The following is a 9710-nucleotide window of genomic DNA, read 5'->3' as shown; positions in this document are numbered from 1 at the left end:
ATTTAGGTCTTCTGCCCATTTTTGGATTGGGTTGTTTGTTTTTTTAATATTGATTAATCCTTTTTCCATTTATTCATTTGCAAATATTTTCTCCCATTCTGAGGGTTGTCTTTTCATCTTGTTTATGGTTCCCTTTTCTGTGCAAAAGCTTTGAAGTTTCAGTAGGTCCCATTTGTTTTTGTTTTTTAATTTCCATTACTCTAGGAAGTGGATCAAAAAAGATCTTGTTGTGATTTATGTCAAAGAGTGTTCTTCCTATGTTTTCCTCTAAGAGTTTTATAGTGTCTGGTCTTACATTTAGGTCTTGAATCCATTTTGAGTTTATTTTTGTGTATGGTGTTAAGGAGTGTTCTAATTTCATTCTTTGACATGTAGCTGTCCAGTTTTCCCAGCACCACTTATCGAAGAGACTGTCTTTTCTCCATTGTATATCCTTGCCTCCTTTGTCATAGATTAGTTGACCATAGGTGCATGGGTTTATCTCTGCGCTTTCTATCTTGTTCCATTGATCTATGTTTCTGTTTTGGTGCCAGTACCATATTGTCTTAATTACTGTAGCTTTATACTATGGTCTGAAGTCAGGGAGTCTGATTCCTCCAGCTCCATTTTTTTCCCTCAAGACTGCTTTGGCTATTCGGGGTCTTTTGTGTCTCCACACAAATTTTAAGATTTTTTGTTCTAATTCCATAAAAAATGCCATTGGTAATTTGATAGGGATTGCATTGAATCTGTAGATTGCTTTGGGTAGTATAGTCATTTTCACAATATTGATTCTTCCAATCCAAGAACATGGTATATCTCTCCATCTGTTGGTATCATCTTTAACTTCTTTCATCAGTGTCTTATAGTTTTCTGCATACAGGTCTTTTTTCTCCCTAGGTAGTTTATTCCTAGGTATTTTATTCTTTTTGTTGCAGTGGTAAATGGGAGTGTTTCCTTAATTTCTCTTTCAGATTTTTCATCATTAGTGTATAGGAATGCCAGAGATTTCTGTGCATTAATTTTGTATCCTGCATCTTGTAGTTTTCAGTGTAGAGATTTTGCAAGTATTTTGTTAAATTTAAACAATACCCTTTTGCTATTTGTTTCCTATTCTGTTTTGTTTAGGCTTTTCTTCTTACAATTCTTTTTTCCTGTCTTCGTTTGGGTTAATGGAATATTTTTAAATATTTCATTTAAATTTCTCTGTTAGATTATAGATAATGCATATGAAAGTGCCCATAGCATATAGTATGCACTCAACAAATTATTAGTTACACTTTAGTTTTTCTCTTAGGAAAATGGAGTCTGATATATTACTCTCACACTAAGAGCTTGGAGAACATTTGACTGAAAAGGCAGCTGTTGTAGCTCATATAAAAAGCATGTGAAATCTCTTGGCCCTTGGGGTACCCCTGTATAGAAGCTCCTGATGGGAGTGTGGAAACTCATGGGTGAGGGATTTTTCTCTTTCCAGATGTGAGAGAAGTTTGAAGACAATTTCCCATAGCAAATTCAAGGAAAGCTTGAATTGCTCACTTTCTGGAGAGTTACTATCATAAATGGGTGTTGAATTTTGTCAAAAGCTTTTTCTGCATCTATTGAGATGATTATATGGTTTTTATTCTTCAAGGTGTTAATGTGATTATTACACTGATTGACTTGTGGATATTGAAGAATCCTTGCATCCCTGGGATAAATCCCACTTGAACATGGTGTATGATCCTTTTAATATTTTGTTGGATTCAGTTTGCTACTATTTTGTTGAGGGTTTTTGCATCTATGATCATCAGTGATATTGGCCTGTTATTTTCTTTTTTTGTGGTGTCTTCTTCTGGTTTTGGTATCAGGGTGATGGTGGCCTCATAGAAAGAGTTTGGGAGTGTTTCTTCCTCTGCCAGTTTTTGGAAGAGTTTCAGACGGATAGGTGTTAACTTTTCTCTAAATGTGTGATAGAATTCGCCTGTGAAGCCCTCTGGTCCTGAACTTTTGTTTGGTGGGAGTTTTTAAATCACAGTTTCAATTTCAGTACTTGTGATTGGTCTGTTCATATTTTCTATTTCTTCCTGGTTCAGTCTTGGAGATTGTATCTTTCTAAGAATTTGTCCATTTCTTCTCAGTTGTCCATTTTATTGGCATATAACTGGTTGTAGTAGTCATTTATTATCCTTTATATTTCTGTGGTGTCTGTGGTAAATTCTCCTTTTTCATTTCTAATTTTATTGATTTGAGCCCTCTCCCTTTTTTCTTGATAAGTCTGGCTGAAGGTTCATCAATTTTGCTTATCTTTTCAAAGAACAAGCTTTTGGTTTCATTGTCATATCTATTGTTTTCTTCATCTCTAGTTCATTTATTTCTGCTCTGATCTTTATGATTCCTTTCCTTTTACTAAACTATGGTTTTTGTTTGTTCTTCTTTTCTTTAGGTGTAAGGCTAGGTTTTTTATTTGAGATTTTTCTTGTTTCCTGAGGTGAGATTATATTGCTATAAACTTCCCTCTTCGAACAGCTTTTGCCATGTCCCATAGGTTTTAGATCATCCTGTTTTTACTTTCATTTGCCTCTAGGTATTTTTATATTTCTTCTTTGATTTCTTCAGTGATCGTTGTTTAGTAGCATATTATTTAGCCTCCATGTGTTCTTGTTTTTTACATTTTTTTTCTTATAGTTGATTTCTAATTTCCTAGTGTTGTGGTTGGAAAAGATGCTTGATATGATTTCAATTTTCTTAACTTTACCCAAGCTTGCTTTGTGGTCCAGCATGTGATCTCTCCTGGAGAATGTTCCATGTGCACTTGAGAAGAATGTGTATTCTGCTGCTTTCAGATGGAATGCTCTGTAAATATTAGTTAAATCCATCTGGTCTAATGTTTCATTTAAGGCCTGTGTTTCCTTATTGATTTTTCTGTCTGGATTATCTGTCCATTGATGTAAGTGGGGCGTTGAAATCCCTCACTCTTATTGTGTTACTGTTGATGTCTCCTTTCATGGCTCTTAGTATTTGCCTTATATACTGAGGTGCTCCTATGTTGGGTTCATATATATTTACAATTGTTATAGCTTCTTCTTGGATTGATCCCTTGATCATTATGTAGTGTCCTTCTTTGTCTCTTGTAACAGTCTTTATTTTTTTATTTTTTTTGCGGTACGCAGGCCTCTCACTGCTGTGGCCTCTCCCTTTGCGGAGCACAGGCTCCAGATGCACAGGCTCAGTGGCCATGGCCCACGGGCCCAGCCACTCCACGGCATGCAGGATCCTCCCAGACCAGGGCACAAACCCGTGTCCCCTGCATCGGCAGTCAGACTCTCAACCAGTGCGCCACCAGGGAAGACCTAACAGTCTTTACTTTAAAGTCTATGTTGTCTGATATGAGTAATGTTACTCCAGCTTTATTTTGATTTCCATTTGCATGGAATACTTTTTTTCATTCCCTCACTTTTAGTCTGTATGTGTCCCTAGATCTGAAGTGGGTCTCTTGTAGACAGCATATATGGGTCTCTTATTTTTGTATCCATTCAGCCAGTCTGTGTCTTTTGGTTAGATCATTTGATCCATCTATACTTAAGGTAATTTTTCATATATATGTTCTTGTTGACATTTTGTTAGCTGTTTTGGATTTTTTTTTTTTTTTTTTGGCGGTACACGGGCCTCTCACTGTTGTGGCTTCTCCCATTGCGGAGCACAGGCTCCGGACGCACAGGCTCAGCGGCCATGGCTCACAGGCCCAGCCGCTCCACGGCATGTGGGATCTTCCCTGACTGGGGCATGAACCCGTGTCCCCTGCATCAGCAGGTGGACTCTCAACCACTGCGCCACCAGGGAAGCCCTGGATTTGCTTTTGTAGGTCTTTTTCTTCCCTTCCTCTTTTGTTCTCTTCTCTTGTGAATTGACAACTAACTTTAGTGTTGTGTTTGGATTCCTTTTTCTTTTTTTTTTTTTGTATTCACTGTAGAACTTTGGTTTCTGGTTACCTTGAGGTTTTGATATAGTAGTTTATATATAAACAAGATTGTTTTAAGTTGCTGGTCTTTAATTTCAAATGCATTTCCAATATCCTGCATTTGTGCTCTCCTCTTCTCACAATTGGTAATTTTGATATCATATTTGTGTGTGGATGTTCTCCTACCTTTACTGTATGTTTACCTTTACCAGTGAGCTTTCCCATTTGTAATTTTCTTGTTTCTAGTTGTGGCCTTTTTTTTTTCCGCCTAGAGAAGTTCCTTCTAGAATTCATTGTAAAACTGGTTGGGTAGTGCTGAATTCTCTTAGCTTTTGCTTGTCTGTAATGCTTTTGATTTCTCCATCAAATCTGAATGAGAGCCTTGCTGGGTAGAGTATTCTTGGTTATAGGTTTTTCCCTTTCATCACTTTAAATATATCATACCACTCCCTGCTGGCCTGAAGAGTTTCTGCTGAAAAATCAGCTGAAAACCTTATGGGGATTGCCTTGTATGATATTTGTTGTGTTTCTCTTGTCGATTTCAATACTTTCTTTGTGTTTAATTTTTGTCAGTTTGATTACTATCTCAGCATGTTCCTCCTTGGGTGTATCCTGCCTGGGATTCTCTGCACTTCCTGGACTTGGTTGACTGTTTCCTTTCCCGTTTTTTTTTTAATTAATTTATTTATTTAGTCTGCGTTGGGTCTTCATTTCTGTGTGAGGGCTTTCTCTAGTTGTGGCAAGCGGGGGCCACTGTTCATCACGGTGCGTGGGCCTCTCATTGTTGCGGCCTCTCGTGTTGTGGAACACAAGCTCCAGACATGCAGGCTCAGTAGCTGTGGCTCATGGGCCCAGTTGCTCCTCAGCACGTGGGATCTTCCCAGACCAGGGCTCGAACCCATGTCCCCTGCATTGGCAGGCAGATTCTCAACCACTGTGCCACCAGGGAAGCCCTCCTTTCCCATTTTAGGAAAATTTTCAGCTATTATCACTTCAAATATTTTCTCTGGCCCTTTCTCTTTCTCTTCTCCTTCTGGGACCCCTATAATGTACATGTTGGTGCACTAAATGTTGTCCCAGAAGCTCTTAAACTGTCCTCATTTTTTTTCATCCTTTATTCTGTTCCATGACAATGATTTCCACTATTCTGTCTTGTCTGTTTTTCTGCCTCGTTTATTCTGTTATTATTTCCTTCTATTGTATTTTTCATTTCAGTTATTTTATTGCTCATCTCTCCTCTGTTCTTTATACCTTCTAGCTCTTTATTAACCATTTCTTGTATCTTCTTGGTCTGTGCTTCCATTCTTTTTCCGAGATTTTAGATCATCCTTACTCTCATTACTCTGAATTCTTTTTTGGGTAGATTGCCTATCTGCACTTCACTTTCTTGTTTTTCTGGGGTTTTGTCTTGTTCCTTCTTCTGAAACATATTCCTTTGCCTTCTCATTTTGTCTAACTTTCTGTGATTGCGGTTTCCACTCTCTAGGCTGCAAGGTGTCTGTCTCCAGTGGGTGAAAATGTTCTAGAGGCTTGTGCAAGCTTCCTGGTGGGAGGGACTTGTTCCTGCCCACTGGTGAGTGGAACTGTGTCTTGTCCCTCTGGTGAACAAGGCTGTGTCACAGGGTGTGTTTAGAAGTGGCTGTGGGTTCAGGAAGACTTTAGGCAGCTTGTCCACTGGTGGCTGGGGCCGTGTTCCTGCCCTGTTGGTTGTTTGGTCTGAGGTGTCCCAGCGCTGGAGCCTACAGGCTGTTGGGTGGGGCTGGGTCTTGGTGACAAAATGGCAACCTCCAGGAGAACTCACACCAATGAGTACTCCCTTGTACCACTGCCACCAGTGCTTGTCCCCACAAGTGACCCATAGCCATGCCCCACCTCCCCAGGAGACCTTCCAAGACCAGCAGTTATGTCTGGCCCAGGCGCCTACGAAGTCACTGGTTTTTCCCTGGGCACTGGTGTACATGAGACTTTGTGTGTGGCCTTTCTGTTTTCCCCAGTCGTATGGAGTTCCTGTGATCACCCCTCACTGACTTACAAAGCCAAATGCTCTGGGCACTCCTCCTCCTGATGCCATACCCCCAGGCTGGGTAGCCTGATGTGGGGCTCAGAACTCTCACTCCTGAGGGAGAATTTCTGTGATATAATTATTTTCCAGTTTGTGGGTCGCCCACCCAGCAGGTATGGGATTTGATTATATCATGAATGCACCCCTCCTAACCTCTTGTTGTGGCTTCTTCTTTGTTTTGGATGTAGAATATTTTTTTGGTAGTTTCCAGTCTTTTGTGTTGATGGTTATTCAGCCATTACTTGTGATTTTGGTGTTTTCATGAGAGGAGGTGAGCTCAGTTCCTTCTACTCTGCCGGCTTGTCTCCAACCCCTTATAGATTCTTCTTTCAAGTATTTTAAACAAACCCATCATGTTTCTATTTCACATTTTCCTCATTAAATCTACACAAAGTATTCCACAGTTGAAAGTCTTAACTGAGCATTGTTTACTCAGTGTGACAATCTTCTATGATTTTTTTTTTCCTCAATCAAAACAAGGCTACCCATGGAAAGATAAGCCATTCTGTTTCCACCTAAAGTTCACTTCCCAGGTTCCCAGAGGCCTTGACAGACACCTGTCAGCCTGGTCTGCTGCCAGGTTAAGGAACCTTTCACACTTTCAGGCTGGCAGCATGCCCCGACTACATGCAGACCTCCCAGGGAGCCAGAACGTGGAGCTCAGCAAACACATGCGGCAGAAAGTGATGTCAGCATCTCAGAGAGGCAGAAGTGTATTTCTGTAGAGACACCTGGACTCATAATTTAGGCCACTTTCACTCCCTCCCCCACTTGGCAATCAAAACAGGAGATGCTTTTGAGCTTTCTTTTGTGCTGCCTAGAGAGAAGGTGGGCTCACTCTGTTAAAGGGCAGTTATCTCATATGGCTCTGAAAAGAGCACACACTGCAGCCGCCTGGGAGCAGGAGCCTTGTGAGATGGATTCAAAGTGTCTCATCTCACCCAGGATCCAGAAGCAGGCTTCCAAGACCATGCTGAAATGCTAAATGAGCCACTTTCTAGAAAAATCCACCTCAGTGAACCACAGCTACTCAGTCTCCCTATCCAAATATCTTGCAGTGTATATTCATGTGCTTGAGGGTATGGGGGAAGGGAGCTGATATATCAGAAGTTCTTGAATAGCCAGTTCAGGAATGCAAGAAGCATTGAATTTTAGAAAGCATATTCAAAGACATGACCCATTTTCATCCTCACATCCACACTCTCAGTCAGACAGCCACACTCTGTTTATAGATAAAGAAACTGAGGCTCAGAAGGTTGATGTGACTTAAGGAGGATTCAGGCAGCTGGTTAGTGACAGAGCTAGAGTCCAAACAGTCTAACTATTTAAGTCCTGGGCTTTATTGCAGAACTTTCTCTTTCAGAGAGATCAAGAACCCCTAAAGAAAGGTTAGTTGCTTAAATACAAGTCTACATGTCATGAGCTTTACTCCTTCCCTTTGGGAAAAATCTATATGGTTTATCAGTTCAGAGCAGCCTTCCTCCTCTCTCAGCATGTTACTTTTATCTTCCTGCTCCCACGTTTCTCTAACTGGCTTTTATTGTCTCCCTCATGTAATTAAAAACATCCTGCAGTCCCTTTGAACCAGTTCCATGACCCAGGAGAGCTCTATGGCTTGGCACATAAGGGTGGGACATGCTAGGGAACAGCCTGGCAGAAGCAACGCCACCACCAAATATTGCCCAGGTCCCCATTAATAGGAATTATTCTCTAGACTAGATGCAGACCAAAGGGTAGGTTGTGTTTGTGTTATTTTTGCTCCTTTAACTTCTCTACAAGGTTGATGCTGTGAAAATAACCTAGTAAGACATAAAAACCAGGGGCCCTGGCGCTGTGTGACTTTGAGGAGTGTTAAGATCTCTGGATCTTTTTTCCTTCCTCAATAGAAGAAGCAAATGAGACAAGATGAGGTCGAAGTTCCTCTTCCAGCACTGAAAGTCATCTTTATGGCAGACACTAGGGATTTTACCACTGATATTTATCCACTAGTGGGGCTGATCCCCAATTTCTTGATACCACAAATGGAAACATGGGGAAAATCACATGAAAGAAGAATATATTCTTTAGGGGTGATATTTCAGCCTGAATCAAGAGAATAATATCATTCTCTCTCCATTAGCTCCCTGAGGTAGGAGAATAAATTCATCATATCTCCAGTGCCTGAAACAGTGTTTGGACATAGCATGTCCTCAAGAAATGCCAGCTGAATTAATGAGTAAAGGAAATTAACTTAATTACCTAAGAAATATTGGATTTCTTATCTCATAATATAAAACCTTAACCAGTATTTGAAAATATCTGTACTTTTGTCCATATACTTGTACGTCATCTGTGATTCTTCATGGTCCCTATACCACTCTTCAATTGTAGTTACACCAGGACCTGAGGGTTCTTTGGTGTATACTGTTCTTGCTAGAATTTGAGGCTGTTAGCAGAAAGATAAGATAATAATATGAAATATAAGGAAAATCCTGACAAGAACATCGTCAGAGATGAACAGAAAATGCACTGAAAAAACCTGAAAATTACCGTTAACCTGTGAAAAGATGCTCAACATCACTGATAAATGTAAATTAAAATTACACTGAGATACCATTTCCCACCTGTAAGTTCAACAAAAATCCAAAATGTGGACCACATACTCTTTTGGCAAGGCGATGGTGAAACAAGCACCTGAATACATAACTGGTAGGAATGCACAATGGCAGAATAACTCTGATAGAGGGGAAATTGGTAACATTTAGCAAAATTATATATGCATTTATCATTTGACCCAGCAATCACATTGGAAATTTATATTTTAAGAATCTAGATTTTAGAATACTATCCTGAAAACGTACTACAAAAATATGATGAGATGTACAAACAAGGTACTATTACAGCACTATTTGTGATAACAAAAGATTGGCAACAACCTGAATCAACAAGAAAACAGTTAAATAAACAGCTTCAGCTGCACAATGAAATACAATACAGTGAAAAAGGGAAGGCTACAATGCAGTGATCTCTAGGGTATATTGTTTTGTTTTGTTTTCTGTTGAACATACGTATTTTTTTTATTGGCATATAGTTGATTTTCAATGCTGTGTTAGTTTCTGCTGTACAGCAAGGTGATTCAGTTATACATATGTATACATTCTTTTTTTATATTCTTTTCCATTATGGTTTATCTTAGGGATTGAATATAGTTCCCTGAGCTATATAATCAGACCTTGTTGTTCATCCATTCTATATGTAATAGCTTGCATCTGCTAACCCCAAACTCCAAGTCTATCCTCCCCCACCTCTCTCCCCCTTGGCAACCACAAGTCTATTCTATGTCTGCAAATCTGTTTCTCTTTTGTAAATAGGTTCATTTGTGTCATGTTTTAGATTCCACAAGTAAGTGATATCATATGGTATTTGTCTTTCTTTTTCTGACTTACTTCACTTAGTATGATAATCTCTAAGTCCATCCACATTGCTGCAAATGGCATTATTTCATTCTTTTTTATTGCTGTGTAGTAGTCCATTGTATATATGTACCACATCTTCTTCATCCACTCCTCTGTCAATGGACATTTGGGTTGTTTCCATGTCTTGGCTCTTGTGAAAAGTGCTGCTATGAACATAAGGGTTCATGTATCTTTTTTTTTAAATGTATCTTTTTGAATTATAGTTTTGTCCAGATACATGCCCAGGAGTAGGATTGCTGGATCATATGATACCTCTATTTTTAGTTTTTTGAGG

This window comes from Phocoena sinus, chromosome 1, assembly GCF_008692025.1.
Source record: "Phocoena sinus isolate mPhoSin1 chromosome 1, mPhoSin1.pri, whole genome shotgun sequence".
Classification (NCBI taxonomy): domain Eukaryota; kingdom Metazoa; phylum Chordata; class Mammalia; order Artiodactyla; family Phocoenidae; genus Phocoena; species Phocoena sinus.
Note: the sequence above shows the minus strand (reverse complement) of the source record.